Source organism: Oryctolagus cuniculus, chromosome 21 (genome assembly GCF_964237555.1).
Source record: "Oryctolagus cuniculus chromosome 21, mOryCun1.1, whole genome shotgun sequence".
NCBI classification, from domain to species: Eukaryota; Metazoa; Chordata; class Mammalia; order Lagomorpha; family Leporidae; genus Oryctolagus; species Oryctolagus cuniculus.
Genome location: NC_091452.1, coordinates 9,947,434 through 9,964,041, shown reverse-complemented (window position 1 = coordinate 9,964,041; position 16,608 = coordinate 9,947,434). Strand labels below are relative to the sequence as shown.

At 51.5% G+C, this 16,608-nt stretch overlaps 1 protein-coding gene and 1 long non-coding RNA gene across 7 annotated transcripts in view; one reads left to right on the top strand and one right to left on the bottom strand.

Annotated features, from left to right (window-relative positions):
* The window catches only part of RPH3A (rabphilin 3A), a 247,561-nt gene that overhangs the window by 113,318 nt on the left and 117,635 nt on the right, over positions 1-16,608 (bottom strand). The gene's annotated exons all lie outside the window — the stretch shown is intronic.
* Positions 7,032-14,801, top strand: LOC103351739 (uncharacterized). Its single transcript, XR_011385303.1, has 3 exons — positions 7,032-7,585; positions 7,879-11,299; positions 12,594-14,801. It is a non-coding gene; the product is annotated as an uncharacterized lncRNA (long non-coding RNA).

Below are 16,608 nucleotides of genomic sequence, written 5' to 3'. Positions count from 1 at the left end.
GAAGTAATACCCCCTCTCCAGGTTAGCCAGATCAGGTGTATCGGCTTATCCTTGGCAGGGGAAAGAGATTTGAGAGAATGGAGGCAGGACAGGATGCTTGGAAGGATGAAGAAAAAGCTCAGAGAGCAGGCCAAGGGCGGCTTGTGAGAGACACACAGAGGCAAGAAAGGGGAGTGCAGACCAAAAAATACGAAAGGTTAGATACACTCGAAGAAAAATTTGCCGACTTCACCCAAGACTGTAGAGCATGTGGGGAACCCCGAGGTGTGCCTGCTCAGCTCAACTTTGATTGCAAGAAACACAAGGCCCTCGGCACAGCCGGAGTAAAGGGAGCCTTCCTGGACTGATGGAATTCACAGAGCTGAGTGTGCAGCCTCTCAGCCGCCATCTGCTCCTGCATGGGACAGCTACAAGTGGCTTCTGGGGTGGTCTTCTTGCCCCCTGCAGGCCGACCTCCTTACAGCCCATTCTCTACACAGCCAAATGCAGATCCTTAAAATAAAACCAGAACATGGCACTGCCTCTCTTGAAATCTTGCTGGTGTCTTCCCACTGTGCCTGCGCAGGAGTCTGGGACTCTCCCACGCAGCCACCCTGCCCTCTGCTCATCCCTAGGGGGCCACTGGCTTCAAGCCTTCCCTGGCCCCCTCTGTCTCCTCCCCTAGGCCGTTCCTTACTTGCTTGCTTCCGCATTTAATCCTGCCGGAGCGCTCAGACTCGCACCTCCCCCTGAAGACCCTCCCTTATCTTGGCCTGCTCAGCACACTCACCCCTGTCCCTGATCGCCGTTCTGCTACATCTCCCCTTCCCCACAGTCAATCCAAGAGGCCTGGGGGGAGCTGAGGCAACAGCTCCAGGGGTTGTTGGCTTTTGCCCAAGCCTAATCAAACCAGTGGTCTCATCCTCTGGCCACAGTGATTGGTACAGACAAGGTCAGGTGACCCCATGCAAGCCAACGCCATTGCTCTCTGAAACTTTTGCTGGTGCTCTTGGATTGAGGTCACTAAGCTGATGGATTGTAAGCCTGGAGCAGCTGAGCAGCATCTTCGTACTTTCCTGCCTGAGACTGACGTATCCACAAGAGAGAGGTGGCAACGTGAATCCTTGCACCCTTGTTCGAGCACCTGGATCCAGCCACACCTGAAGCTCCTGCTCTTTTCCATAATGCTGATCGATGCGTTCCTCCGTTTGGGTTTCTCTCTCCTTTTTCTTCCTGCTGTGGGCTGTTTGAGTTGGGTTCTCAACACTGTTGTTCACAGTGACAACCAAAGGATTGTGGCTTCTGGAGGGCCACAGAGTCCAGTCAACCTCAAGGATGGGAGAAGTGGACTCTTTGGTGGCTGTGTGGGAGCTACTTTCACAGTGTCAGAAGACTCAAGAGGAGAAAGAAACAACCAGAGAAGCCTCCGTGGGAGCCAGTTCGGCTTTGGTCTGCTTTTTAAAGAATCCTCTCCACAATTAGGATTTCCAAATATAATCCCTCGCTCATTCGTCAGAACCCAGTACCTAGACAGCTACTTCTAAAAATAAGAGAAACCAAAATCTGTCTGTGTTCTGACGAATCACTAGCACAGTTCATCTCTGGCTCTTCCTGTCTGGGGGGATGGGACTCAGAAGAAGGTGTTTCCCGTTTTCAAAAAACAGCTGGTGGGGTGGGGGTGGGGGTGGGGGTGGGGTCCATCAGGAACTTCCTTCTCCTCTCCCTCAGCCTGGCTTTCTTCTGCAAATGCTGGCACCTTCCATGTGAAGGGGAGACCGCCGTCAGATCTACGCTGTCAATCACTGCTGAAGTTTATCCTGCACGGCTTTTTAAAAACACAGGCTAGTGATCCTTCGCTCAGCAGCAAAGAGGAACCTTCAGCCAAGACTAAACGCTGCCTCTTCTCGCGACTCCACGGAACGAGTGCCCACCCTGCTGAGGTTTCGTGAGCAACACGAGAGGATTCAGCAAAATTGCAGCCTGCACAGCGTTTCTGAGTCAAGGAAGGCTCCATCTCTCTCCTTTGGAAATAATAATTAATAATCAACCATTCATGCTCAACTATGGGCGTTGTTCATTAACGAGGAAACCAAATGTCAACCAGGCAATTAATTCCCTTTCTTGGGTAAAGGTAGATGGCGAATGGAGCGTCTGTCTTGTGTCGGGGCCCTGCTGTCTCTATTTCAGGTGCATCTCCAACTCTGGCACAGCTCTGATGGCAAACAGCAAAGGCACCTACATGTTCTTTAAATAGACCTCTGCCCTGGCTGCCTGGACAGCTAATGGCCAAAGGATGCTAACACACAGTGGCATCTGCATTCGCAAAATCAAGGGAGTTTTCCATCAACTGACTTGCTCCTTTATTATGAGGCAAAGCAGTCAGGCATGCAGAAGCAAAGCTGACCAGGGGATCTAAACCTCTGAACTGCCCTGAACAGATGCACAGGGAAGCAGAAGGCTCAAATCAATTGTCATCACCATCATCACCTCGTCATCGTCATCATCATCATCATCATAACAAAGACAGCAGCAGTAGCGGTGATGGCTAATGTGTGCTGAGTGCCTCTGACAAGTCTGGCTTCACTGAGTTCACACAAAAACCCAAGAAATAGGTGCTAATATGATCTCTGCATAACCAGACAAGTGTGAGAAATTGGTGGCAAAATTGCCCCCTAATTCTGCCATCTCCCTGTACCCACAGCACTTGCAATGTGACGTTGTGGCTCTGCCCGTCAAGAGATGCAGTCAATCTCCCACCCCTTGAATCAGGTTTGGACTGTAACTTGCTTTGGCCCATAGAATGCTATGAACCTGGACTTTAAAAGGCCTGGCAGCACATCTGTCTGTCTGTCTGTCTGTCTCTCTCTCTCTCTCTCTCACACACACACACACACACACACCCTCTCCCAACCCCTCTTTCCCTCTCCCTCTTGAAACTCGGCCTCTCCCGTAACACCGAGTCCAAGCTAGCCTGCTAGATGAGAAGCCACGTGAAGCAGAACCATGTCCTGCCAGTCAAGGCCACCCCAGACCAGCCACTTCCTCCCTGCAGACTCAGCCAACCTTGCCCAGACCAGCATTGCCCTCCGGCCAGCCCACAGCCCACTGTTCTATGCCCCTGGAGTTGTGTGGTTGTTTCTTACCCAACAGCCTTGAGCCAACAGAGAACGGACACAATGTGGAAACTAAGTAATAGACAGTGAAGTGACTTGTAGCAGGCTTCTTAGCCACAGTAGGAATTCAACACGTATTAGCTAAATGAGTAAGTGAATGAATGAATGAGTTGGGATAAAAAGCCCAAGTGTGTCTGACTCCAGGATCGAGCATTTGACTGCTAAGCTCTCCCAGCTTCCGTGCTTCTGCCCTGCCAGTCTCCTCCCTTGTAGAACCACCCAGCACAGCACCCTCTATTGCAGTACCCGCTCCTTTCTTTCTTGTCTCTCCTTTCTTTTCTCTTCTCTCTAATCTCTACTCAGTCAACTTAACTTAAACCCTGCAAGGTGCCATCCCAGAGTGCTCCCTACCCCACACCTTCCGCCCTACACGGGGTCCTGCTTGGATGGCATCATCAGGCTTCCTCGTGTACCAGATGAAGCTAACAGGAGGCCCTGGCAGGTCAGGGGGTGACACTAGGGAGGGCTGGGGAACTGACTCCCCCCCCCACTTGGCCAAAAGCCACAGCCCCATCAGCTGGCCTTCCACTTCCCCTCAAGGCTCAGTGTTTCTCCCTCCACGCACAGCTCTCTAGAGAAAAGGAGAAATGCAAGTCGTCATAAAGCATGTGTTTTGACACAACCATGATCCACTCTTTGGGAAAGACCATGTCAGCCCAACCTTCAACCTTTGGTGTGTGTGTGTGTGTGTGTGTGTGTGTAGCATGTTTGGACTCTCCCTCTTGCACCTCTATCTTTTAACTGGAGAATTTAGACCACTTATATTTATTATGATTGCTGCTGTATTTAGGTTTTATTCTTCTATCCTATCTTGTGCTGTTTGCCTGCCTTTGCCTTATTCCCCTCTCTCCCCTTCCTGTTTATTCTACTATTTATTTGGAAGTTATACTCTTTTTCTGTTCTATCACTAGCTACCTGTCATTTGCTAACAAGCTTAGGCTACATAATCTAAATTAATCAATTTCTCTATGTCCCCTGCAAGACAATAAAAAGGGCTTAGGGTAGTTTGATTCTAAGCACTCTCTCTACCATCTTAAACAACTAGCACTGTTTTTCTAGATTCCTCAGAGCGGCTCAACAAGCCTCAGCGGGTGGTAGCCCGGAAGGCAACACTCCTAAAACTCCTAACAAGCGCTGAGCACCCACTGCATGCCAGCCACTCTCCTCGGTACGTGGCATGTTAGACACCAGAGTCAATGCCCACGCAACTCACTGCAATCCCCATTTTACAGATGAGCACACTGAGGCCCAGGGCAGGGTGGAAAAGGCAGGAATTAAGCCAAGGACTCTGGCTCTGGTGCCCGTTCTCTGAACCATGTTGGCTCTGCTCACCCCCTGACTGTCCCCTGAGGCAAGGTGCCATCCCAGAGTGCTCCCTACCCCACACCTTCTGCCCTACCCGGGGCCCTGCTTGGATGGCATCATCAGGCTTCCTCGTGTACCAGATGAAGCTAACAGGAGGCCCTGGAAGGTCAGGGAGTGACACTAGGGAGGGCTGGGGAACTGACCCCCCCCCTTGGCCAAAAGCCACAGCCCCATCAGCTGGCCTTCCACTTCCCCTCAAGGCTCAGTGCTTCTCCCCCCACACACAGCAGCTCCTCGGGGTGGAATGTCCCTGGCTGATGCGAGTCCCCAGGGTGCTGTGCTGTCTTCGGCAGAGTCCCTGCACCCTGCCTACAACTTGGTAGATAGCCCCTCTCGCGGTGTCTGCAGACTTCCCAGTCTGGGTGCACCTCTGTCACCTGTCCCCAGCTGATACACCTGCCTAAGACAATGCATCAGAATTTGCTGCAACTCTTGGCTCCCAGGCAGCAAGGAGCTACAGCCATCACAGGGAAAAGGATTACTGGGTACCACCAGGAAAAGGTCCCCGGCCCAGCCATCTCTCTCCTGGAGAAAGACGACACTCACCTAAACCATTCATGCCCCGGTGAGTGCCTTCCAGTGTGCGGCGCTGCTCAGGGGATGTAGACGGAGCCCACAGAGGGGGCACACACCAGGGGCAGATGTGGGATACAAAGAGCAGGAAATGAGAATGGCGTGTGAGTGTGCTCATCTCCTGAAGGAGAACCGCAGGCCCAGAGCGCCTCTGCTGGCTGCAGGGGAAATGGTCAGCATGTCCGTGCGCGTGCGCGAGTGTGTACACGTGTCTGTGTGTATCTGTACATGTCTGTGTACGTGTGTCTGTGTGTATCTGTACATGTCTGTGTGTGTATCTGTACATGTCTGTGTATATCTGTATGTTTGGGTGTATGTATCTGTCTCTATGTCTCTGTATCTGTGACTATATCTGTGTATGTCTATGTGAATATGTGTACGTGTATATCTGTGTGGGTCTGGGCGTATCTGTGTATGTGTACATGTCTGTATCTGTGCATGTCTACGTATGTGTGTGTGTGTGTGTCTGAGTCTCTCCATGTGTGTCTATGTATCTCTTTCTCTCCCTCCCTCTCTAACTCTTTCAAAATAAATAAGTAAACCCTTAAAAAATAAGGTAGAAACAAAACTACCTTATTGTTGTCAACCCCAACAAGGAGAAATACAATTCTGTTTGAAACCAAAGGACTCAAAAGAATATGTAAAACCAACAAGCCAACGCACTGACATGAATGTGCAACGAACTTCAGCCCCAAGCTCCACCTGTAGAGTAAAACCTGGAGTGTGCTCCTTCCATTCTTCTACCAAAGCAGTGTTTCTAACATCTGACCAAGACTATGGGACCCCGAGGATCCCCAGGTCCCGCTGGAAGTGACACAGAGTTTAACTGGTTCAGTGCCTGACTTGCACGATGGCAGAGTTCAGAGCCAGCCACTCCATCTCTCAGCGTCTGCCCGAGAGGGGAGGATGAGTGAGGACATCTACTACAGCGCGATCTGTACAGGAGAACACTGAAAACAGCCCAAACGCTCAACTGCCAGGAAACAGCTAGAAACACGGTGATGCACTAGAAATACAAGGGTGCATGGCGTATTCAAGTGCGAGCCATGGCGGGTGTATGAAGCTGGTTGTGGGACAACATTACAATATGATGCCTTTTCATAACGCACGTAGTCACCAAATAACATGCTAATACAAAATGCGTAGCAAAAGTCATCTGTAAAGATAAATGTCTAACAAATGAGAGGATACTTTAGAGACCAAAGGGATGCCAGCCTTCTTCATAAATCTTACCTTTTCAGTAAAAATATATTTCTCTTTTTAAAATTGTATTTATTTATTTGAAAGGCAGATTGACAGCTGGGGAAAGAGAGAGAGAGAGGAAAAAGAGAGAGAGAGAGAGAGAGAGAGAGAGAGAGAGGAAGGGAGGGAGGGAGGGAGGGAGGGAGAGAGAGAGAGAATATGAATATCTCCTATCTACTGGCTCACTCCCCAAATGGCCACAACACCCAGGTCTGGGCCAGGCCAAAGCCAGGAGCCTGGAAGTTCACCTGGGTCTCCCACTGGGTGGCAGGGACCCAAGCCCGTGGGCCATCTTCCACAGCTTCCCCAGGCGCACTAGCAGGGAGCTGGATCAGAAGTGGAGCAGCCGGGACTGAACCAGTGCCCTGGCACAGGAAGCCGGCATGGCAGGCAGCTGTTTAACCTGCTGTGACACGATGCCAGTCTCCTAAAAATGTACACCTGTATTACTAGTGCGATTAAAAATTATTTCAGGAACACATCCACCCAAAGGGTTCAGAAAGAACACCCTGAACTCAGGCCATATGGCCGCCAAACTTCAGAGCAATTTCTGGACTCCAGCTTCTAGAATGTTCCTCCCAACCCAGGAGTTCCTTCTCCTGCCAGTCCATGCGCATGTTGATTGGGAAGCCAGCCAGAACCTGCATTCCGGTCCTCGGGGAGAACAGGGCAGGACTGTCCGTTCCATCAGACAGCAGTGAGGAGACCAGGCTTTTGCGCGCTGGACGGAACCCGGTGCCATCTGCACGGGGTTAGCCAGACAATTAGCTGCGCAACCTTCCTCTGACAGCAGTGCGCACACGAGCTCCCGCGTCGGCTCGAGAAAACTCCATTGTGACGGCGCAGAACTCGGGGTGGGGGTGGGGATTCTGCCTGGCGTCTTGAAGCCAAAAGGGAGCTCACTTCAAAGTGAGAAGAAACTGTTTTCTGGAGCGATTCCTAATTATACCGCCAGGACAATGCTTGTCTCTGAACCAGCTCCCCCGTGGGAATGAGCTCGAAGGGAGAAAAAAAGGCCTCAAAGAGGTGTCAGGCTACAATCAGCCAGAGACAGACGCCAGGTGCGGAGAGCAGAATGCTGAGACATCTTCCGAAGTTTATCGGAAGTTCCTACAAGAGCTAACGTTTAGCCCCGCAGTCACGATTTATGTTCCTGCACTGGGCACTGGGGGACACAGCAGTGAGCAGGACATGTAAAAGTCACAGAGCTGACACGGAGCCGGCACACGTTCCAGGAACAGGAATCTGGGCAGGTGAGTGACAGGCCCGGGAGGAGGCTGCCGAGAAGGTAGCCCCCGGGTACGGGGCTAGGGGCCCGCAGCCTCCACAGCTCTTCCACCAGAGAGTTATCTGCACCTGTATGACCGGGGCGGGGGCGGGGGTCCGGAGGCAGCCTAAGACTCAGTCTGGGGGGAGGGGCGGAAGTCGCTTCTCCAGGGTGACCTTCACGCGTCATCTTGGAGGCTGAAAGGTGTGGGCCTCTGTGGATTCTCTGACTGCCCTCCAGTGCCCCTCGGGAGACAAACAGAGCTTTGCCCACTCTCAGTCCCTTAGGTCTGCCGGGAAGAACACACGGCCCAGCTCTGACCAATCGGCGTGTTCCATCTTTCTGGCCCACAATGATTGGCCAACTGGAATGAGAGGCGATCCCAGACTTCCCCAGGAATCTTGAGTAAAAAGCAGCTCCTCTCCTGGTGTTGCTGTCACCTGATGTACGCTACACCTGAGCTGTTGGTAGGCGTCTACCATCTACCACCAGCAAGAGCGAGCAAGCTAGAGAATGAAGCTGATGCAAACGCAAACTGATCTCCGAGAGCCCTGATGGCATCATTCGTGTCCCTGCATCCAGCCGTACCTGAGGTCACAGCATCTGATCCTTCAATCGCTTGAAAACAGGGGTGTTTGGGGTTTTCTCTCTTTTTTTCAACCTCTTTATGTTGGGTTTCTGTGTTGACTGATAAGACAGCGAGAAGGCATAGGAAATGGGGTTTTCGATGAGAAGCTGGAAAGAAGGTGATGAATTCCAAGAACCCCCAATAGTTGGATGATTCTGGAGGGTAGAACTGTGTAAAAGGGAACGGGGGATGAGTCTGAGAAGGTAGGCGGGGACTTAGAGAGCCTTGAACCCTAAGTGGAGGAGACCAACCTTCCTCCACAGCTTCCACAAGTTTCTATTTTGACATCAAATCATCAGCAAGCGTTCTGGGCATCTTCGTGCTCAGTACTGTCCCCAGCCTGCAGGAAGCACAGAGCAGATGGCCGTCTCCCTCAGGGAACCTGCAGTCTAATTGGAAAACGACAAGGTAGAAGTGACTATTTATTCAACAGTCTGAGAGGTGCCGCACTGCATGTGCACAGCTTTGTTCTTATACAAAGCAGGTGTAATACTGCCCACGTATTTTATCGCTACATAAACTAGGGCTCAGAGAGAGATGGAGTCACCTGCCTCAGCTCAATGTCTCAATAAACAACAGACTGCATGTACAATGCCGGCCCCACGAGGCTGAAATGGGGCCAGAAATTCCTGTCACCTGTGACGTCACGGCATCTGTGTGCTGATGCCAGCGTCAGACCCCATGCCCTGCCCATCACAAAGTAGAGCAGATAGAGTTGCATAAAGTGCATTGTACTTGAGAGTGATAGCACACGGGCTTCGGTGGTTACTGTCCTACACCTTTTTATCATTCTTTTATAGCCTGCTCCTTGTACTTCTAGAAAACAAAGCCTGCAGGACAACAGTCCTTGTCACGCATATCTGGCTTTGACTGCATCACAAGGCCATGTCAAGGGGCTGACCCCAGCCATCTGGATTTAAGTGTCCTCCTGATGTTTGCACAACCGCAGAAGCCATCTGCCTATCAGGGGCCCTTGTGATCGGCTCAGGGCTGAGCTGGCCCTGTTGAGGAGACATATGCATGCACCTGCTGGGGAGGGGATGAGAACTCCAGACTCCAGAGGAGCACAGTAGGCAACTGACGCAGACCCCTTCTCTCTGTCTTTCCTGGATGGCACCATCTGTTTGTTTGTTTGTTTTTTAATATTTATTTATTTGGGCCGGCGCTGGGGTGCAGCAGTTTAATGCTGGTCCCATATGGGCGCTGGTTCAAGACCTGGCTGTTCTACTTCCAATCCAGCGCTCTGCTGTGGCCTGGGAAAGCAGTAGAAGATGGCCCAAGCACTGAGCCCCTGCACCCACATGGGAGGCCCAGAAGAAGCTCCTGGCTCCTGGATTCGGATCGGCATAGCTCCGACTGTTGCAGCCAACTGGGGAGTGAACCATCGGATGGAAGACCTCTCTCTCACTCTCTCTCGTCTCTCTGTGTAAGTGTGTATGTGTCCAAGTTACACATAGAGAGAAGGAGAGGCAGAGAAAGAGAGAGAGAGAGAGAGAGAGAGAGAGGTAGAGGTAGAGACAGAGAGAGAGGTCTTCCATCTGCTGGTTCACTCCCCAATTGGCTGCAACAGCTGGAGCTGGACCAATCAGAAGCCAGGAGCCAGGAGCCTCCTCCAGGTCTCCCATGCAGGGCACCATCTTTGGTGTGACTGTGACGGCCTCCCAGCAGGGACTGTAATCTTGACACCCTACTCCGGTTCCCAGTGAGTAGGGTTCTCCCCATGGCATGCACTGCTGGGGGTGCATTTGCTTTGTGCTCTGGGAAGGGCAGAAAGGAGATGATTCTGAAACTCCCACGTTCCCATACACTCTTAGAATGGGCATGCACAGATCGCTCTCTGTGGATGGGAATTAGGCCCAAGTTCCCCGAAATCCCACTTCCTGTCAGAAACCTCCCCTGGGCTTCCAAACTAGAGTCCCTCCCCTGGTCTCCGAATACAAGAAACTGAGTCATTTAGCAGGAGCAGGTCCTACAAGGTCATGTGTGAGTCCACAGGCACTTGAGAGTCGGAGCCACCGCAGACTCCAGCCTCCTCCTTCCCTCCCCCAGGCCAGGTCTCGCCATGAGATCCACTACTCTAACCACTGGAAGCCCACAGCGGCACTTTGACTGCCTTTGCATCCTTATGCACTCAAGGATGGCAAATAGTGGTGACAGCATCAGTGTGACCTGGTCGTGGTGATGTCTGGAAGGAACAGAGGGTCATCATGATGTTGAGAATGGGGCACAGAGGCAATGTTGTGTTAAGAAGGATGCAGAGGGGGCCGGTACCGTGGTGCAGTAGGTTAATCCTCTGCCTGCAGCGTTGGCATCTCATATGGGCGCTGGTTCTGGTCCCCGCTGCTCCTCTTCCAATCCAGCTCTCTGCTGTGGTCTGGGAAAGCAGTAGAAGATGGCCCAAGTCCTTTGCCCCTGCACCCGTCTGGGAGACCAGGAAGAAGCTCCTGGCTCCCGGCTTCAGATTGGCACAGCTCTGGCCAATGTGGCCATCTGGGGAGTGAACCAACAGAAGGAAGACCTTTCTCTCTGTCTCTCCCTCTCACTGCCTGTGGCTCTACCTCTCAAATAAATAAATAAAATCTTTAAAAAAAAAAAAAAAAAAAGAAGGATGCAGAGGGTCGTCATTATGCTGAGAAAGGAACAGAGAACGCTGACTGATTATCAGTGGCTGTCGTGGGTACAGAACGGAGAGTGGCATCACATCTTTGGCTCCTTCTAGAAGCTTCCTTCAGCTATATTCCAGGACTTTCCACATTAAATTACCGCTGTATGTTTGCGTGTGACAGTCTCTCCCATTGCTGAGTTGCTGGAGGTCAGAAATTGTGCTTGCTCATATCCCAGCTGCTCCATTTTTAATCCAGTTCCCTGCTCATGGTCTTGGAAAAGCAGCAGAGAATGGCCCACGTGCTTGGGGCCCTGCACCCACGTGGAACCTGGAACAGGCTCCTGGATCCCAACTTCGGCCTCGCTCAGCCCTGGCTGTTGCGGCCATCTAGGGAGCAAACCAGTGGAAGGAAGATTCTCTCTCTCTCTCTCGGTCTCATCCTCCCTCTTTATAACTCTGACTTTCAAGTAAGTAAATAAACCCTTTAAAAATAAAGTAATAAAGACCAGAAAGTGACATAGGACCGATAGTATGGTATTTCAGTTCTGGGTTTGTGAAGGTCTCAGCCAGGCCACAGGGCTGCTTTTTGTGTGGTGGACATCTGCACTGCCCAGGCTTAGGCCGCTGGTCCAGCACAACATGACTCAGCCCCTGGAAACATGAACTGCTTAGATCCTGCTCTCAGCTGGCTCACAAGGCAACCAGTGACACACCTGTCGCTGCAGGGAGCCATGTGAGGAGCCCACAGGTGCTGAAATGCAGCACAGGGCGGGAGAAAGGATAGAGGAGATGTGTCCCTGCCAGAGCACGGGAGAATGGCTGGGCGAGGCTCTCCCCACCCCGGCCCAAGAAGGAGGTGGACAAACCCCTGCAATCCCCAGATGCCACAGGGCTGGGGTTCCCCACCTGTGCACATGCCCTTCCCAACAGAAAGAAGGTACAGGGTCATGGCCTCTTCTCTGAGTCCCTGGCCACAAACAGGGCAGGCCAGGCTCAGGGACCTCTGTCCAACCCCCAGCTCTGCAAGTACAGAGCCACACGACCTTGGGTGAGTCCTTCACGTTCCCATCCTCTCATCCATCAGGCGACACTTGCTAATTACAGATGCGCAACAGGAGGCAGATGACAGCCTGATTGCTCTCAGTGGAGAACCGGCAAGTGACTTACGGTCCGGCCACACCAGCGACGGATGCCCCCCAGACCAGGGAGGAGACTGACGCGTGGAGACGGAGCTGTCTCCTGGCGCGCACGTGTCTCATGTGGCATCCTCTCCCAACAGTCCCAGGGGAACGCTGGAGGGACACACACAGCGGGCAATGGATGGGGAGAGGATTGTTTGTGCTCTAGGCTGTTTCACGGTGAGAATTTAAAATTTTAGTTTGTCCTGGAGTGGGCATTGTGGTGCATCAGGTTAAGCCCCATATCAGAGCACCAGTTTGAGTCCTGGCTGCTCCACTTCCAAACCAGCTTTCTACTAACGAGTCTGGGAAGGCAGCAGAGGGTGGCCCCGGTAGCTGGGCCCCTGCACCCATGTGGGAGACCTGGAATAATCCCCCAGCTCCTGGCTTTGACCTGGCCAAGCCCAGGCTGTTGCAGTCATTTGGGGAGTGAACCAGCAGATGGAAGATCTGTCAGTGTCACTCTCAGCTTTCAAATAAATAATCATTTTTTAAAATTATTTTTATTGACAATATATATTTTAAAATATGTACTATATGTATAGGGTACTGTGTAATGTTTTTATATGTGTTTCCACTGCAGAATGATTGAACCCAGCCAATGAACATGTTCATCACCTCCCCTACGTACCATTTTTTGCAGTAAGAACGTTGAACATCTATTCTTCTAGCCATTCTGAAAGATACCATACATTATCATTAGCTGCTGTCACCATGCCGTGCACTAGATCACGGCAACTTACTCCTCCTGTCTGCATCTTTGTGCCTTTTGGCTGACTTTGCCATTTTCCCCGTTCCCCGCTGTTTGGTGTGGCTCGCCATTTCTACAGCGTGCTTCTCACGCAAGTTCCGATGCACTGACAGCCACCACACACGTGCTGAAGACAGATCAGTCACCTGGGGCACAAGCGTGCCAGGTCTCGCCTGCCTCATCACCAGGATTTCATCACGCCAGGAAGTGTCACATTCCCGTCTGCCTGACTTGGGAGCAGAGTGTCACCCAACCATAGGTCCATGCTGTTATTGATATCTTCTTGTGACTACAGAATAGAAGAATGAGTCTGGAACGGGCCAGATATGGTCAGGTGACTCCTCTGTGAAGGCCTCTTCCTAAGTGCATTACCACGGCTCACGTGACTCTGGGATTTATGAGCTCCGGTTTGGAGCTGAGCACACTTGGATTGAAAGCTCAGCTCAACCATGTGCTGGGTTTGAACATGCGAACTTAAACCACCCAGGTCTTATTTACTGGTGAAATGGCGGCAGCCAGCGGCCACCTGGCCATGGCAAGAACCATGTGACACAGCATAAGCTAAACCCCTCGCACAGAGTCACCCTACACTAAGTGCACAGGAAACAAGGAGTTTCCTAAACTTTCCTCCCAGCCAGCACAGGCCGTCTCGGTTTCTGTGTTGAGGTGCCACGGTATGCAATGCCCAGAAATCCCCACCCAAGGGTGAAGGAGCGTCTGCTTTCTGTCTTAATCAGGGTTCCCCAGACAACAGATTCTGCAGCAAAAGCACCGTATGCTGATGCTGTCCCAGGAAGGTGAGCCCAGGGGGCGGGTGAAAGAAGGGGTGAGACAGGTACGCTAGGGAGCAGACGGCTGTGGGTCAGGCTGGCAGCTTCAGCAGCTCAGATGTTTGTAGAGGAGCTGAGTCTTGGACGGGGGTGGTGGCGGGGGGAATAATCTACCGTCCGGTTCTCATCACTTGTGGTCAGAGTGCCCTCCATGGCTGTCAACTCCGCCATATGCGCGGATTTCCCACGGGTGGGTAGCAATTGGCCCCCACGCTGCCTCGTGCCTCGGTGGGGCAGGGAAGTTCTAGGGCAGAGGAAAAGTGCTTCCGGGTCATTTCCACGAGTGGCATAAGGCCCAGAGCAGTTGTCACAGCAGGAGTAACCATAGCAAGGGTCCTGGCCACAACCACTGTGTCTAAGATGATGGCACGTGCTGTTATAAGCCCCTCTGGCCAGAAAGTGAGGCGGGTGCAGAGTTCATGAAAAGCACACGACGTGCGCCTGACGCACCTTCCAGCCAGGTGAGAGCCCAGATTCACCTCTTTAACATTCACAACCAAAGGTCAACGGGCCACCTGCCTATCTGTATCTAAAACAGACTCACTGCTGGACTGCCCGTCTCAGAATGAACGTGCTCTCCTGGGCTTCAGGGAGTGTACGGCTCTCCATGGCCACTCAACGTCCTGCTGGGGACCATAACGGGCCCTGCTGGGTGTCCTGGGCTCTTTGGTGTAGGAGGCTGCTTCCTGAGAGCCCATCACCTCAGCCCCCTGCACAGCTGTCCATCAGCAGAGGCATGTCACCGCGAGACCCTGAGTTTTCCATCAAAGAGCTCCAAGAAAAGACACGGCCAGGCCATGTCTGTTCTTGCTTCTGCGGGTTTTATTTAGAATGTTGAATCAGGGTATTCGGCGTCCCCTATGTAAATCCATTTTAGTTCATTCACGTATCGTGAGACTACATGTTTAGGGAATCAGCAAGAAAAAGACAACCTAGGGGCTGGCACCATGGCATAGTGGGTAAAGCCACCAAATGCAGTGCCAGCATCCCATATGGGCGCTGGTTCAAGACCCAGCTCCACTTCTTATCCTGCTCTCTGCTGATGGCCTGGGAAGGCAGTGGAGGTGCTTGGGCCCCTGCACCCATGTGGGTGACCCGGAAGAAGCTCCTGGCTCCTGACTTCAGATCGGTCAGCTCCGGCCGTTGCGGTCATTTGGGAAGTGAACCAGCAGAAGGAAGACTTCTCTCTCTGTCTCTGCCTCTCTGTAACTCTGCCTTTCAAATAAATAAATAAATCTTTAAAAAAAAATAAAAAATAAAATCTAGCTTAAAAAAAAAACCTTGCAAACAGCTCTTAGATATTTGAAAAGATGCTCAATCTTCCATACATAAGAGAAGAGCAAATTAAAACTACACTGGAATATCCTTTTCCCATCAGCCAGGCAAAAATCCAAGAGGTAAATGATGCATTTTGTTGGTGAGGCCACGGGGAAATAGGTAATTCTCAAACCCCTCTGCTGGGAGTGTAATTTGACAACATCTATCAAAATTATGAACGCATATATTTTTTGACACAGCAATTCCTCTCCTGAGATTTTATTCTACAGAGATGCTTGGACTGGTGCAAAATGATGTATGAAACAGGATTAATCACTGCAGAATTATAAGAGCTAACTACTGGTAACAGCCTGAATGCTCTGAATGGGAGATCAGCATATCCAAACAACATAGTATACAGTGTTTAAAAACTATAATGAGATTTGCTGATATAGCAGGATCTTCATCCAGAAGGGATGCTGTTACCATGATAATGCTGCCTCATAAATCTCCCCAAGCCTTAAAATAAAGCCAATGACTCATCCTCAGACCCATGGATCTGAGAGCTGGTTGGGGTTCTGCAACCTATGGCTGGGCTCAGCAGGACAGCTCTTCCTCCAGGCTGCGAGCCTTTGGTCCTGTTGAGCCTGTTTGTTCCTCACTCAAGATCCAGGAGGTAGGAGCAACAGTTAGCCAGGGCAGGCTTTTCTCATAGTGGGTTTTGGAGCACAAGACATGATACCCATCACACCAAAACATTTCAAGACTCTAACATCCTGTCGGCTAACATCCATTGGCCAAGACAAGTCACATGACAAACCCCAAAGGCAAAGGTGAGGAAGAACATTCTACCCATCACAAGTCATGGCAAGGGTGAGAGTGAGGAATTGGGACCTACAATTCAACCTAACATTACACACACATATGTATACACACGTCAAAAGAGGGGGGTCTTCAGAAACATGAAAATGCATGCTATGAAAAACTATGCATGGATTCCAAGACAATTTTAAAGGTACGGGGTTGTGGTGCAGCAGGTTAAGCCACTGCCTGCAGCACCAGCATCCCATATGGGCACCAGTTTGAGTCCTGGCTGTTCCACTTCCAATCCAGCTCCCTGCCAATATGCCTGGGAAAGCAGCAGAGGATGGCCCAAGTCCTTGGGCCCCTGTACCCACATGGGAGATGCAGATGAAGCTCCTGGCTCCTGGCTTCAGTCTGGCCCAGCTCCAGCCATGGTGGCCATTTGGGGAGTGAATCAGCTAAATGGTTCTCTCAACCCTGGCTGCCACCAGAACCACCTTCCACCTCCGCTCACAGAGATCCTGATGTGATTGGATTGGAGCAGAGGCTGGCATGGAGATTTTAAAGGGTCTCATGTGATTTCAGCACGAATCTGAGATGGAGAATAACGACCATAGTAAGAGGAGACAGATTTTTTTTGACAGGCAGAGTTAGGGCCGGCGCCGTGGCTCACTAGGCTAATCCTCTGCCTGTGGCGCCGGCACACCAGGTTCTAGTCCTGGTTGGGGCGCCGGATTCCGTCCCGGTTGCTCCTCTTCCAGTCCAGCTCTCTGCTGTGGCCCGGGAGTGCAGTGGAAAATGACCCAGGTCTCTCTCCCTCACTAACTCTGCCTGTCAAAAAAAAAAAAAAAAATGAAGACAGGCAGAGTTAGACAATGAGAGAGAGAGAGAAAGGTCTTCCTTCCGTTGGTTCACCCCCCAAATGGCCACTACGGCCAGCGCACTGCACTGATCCG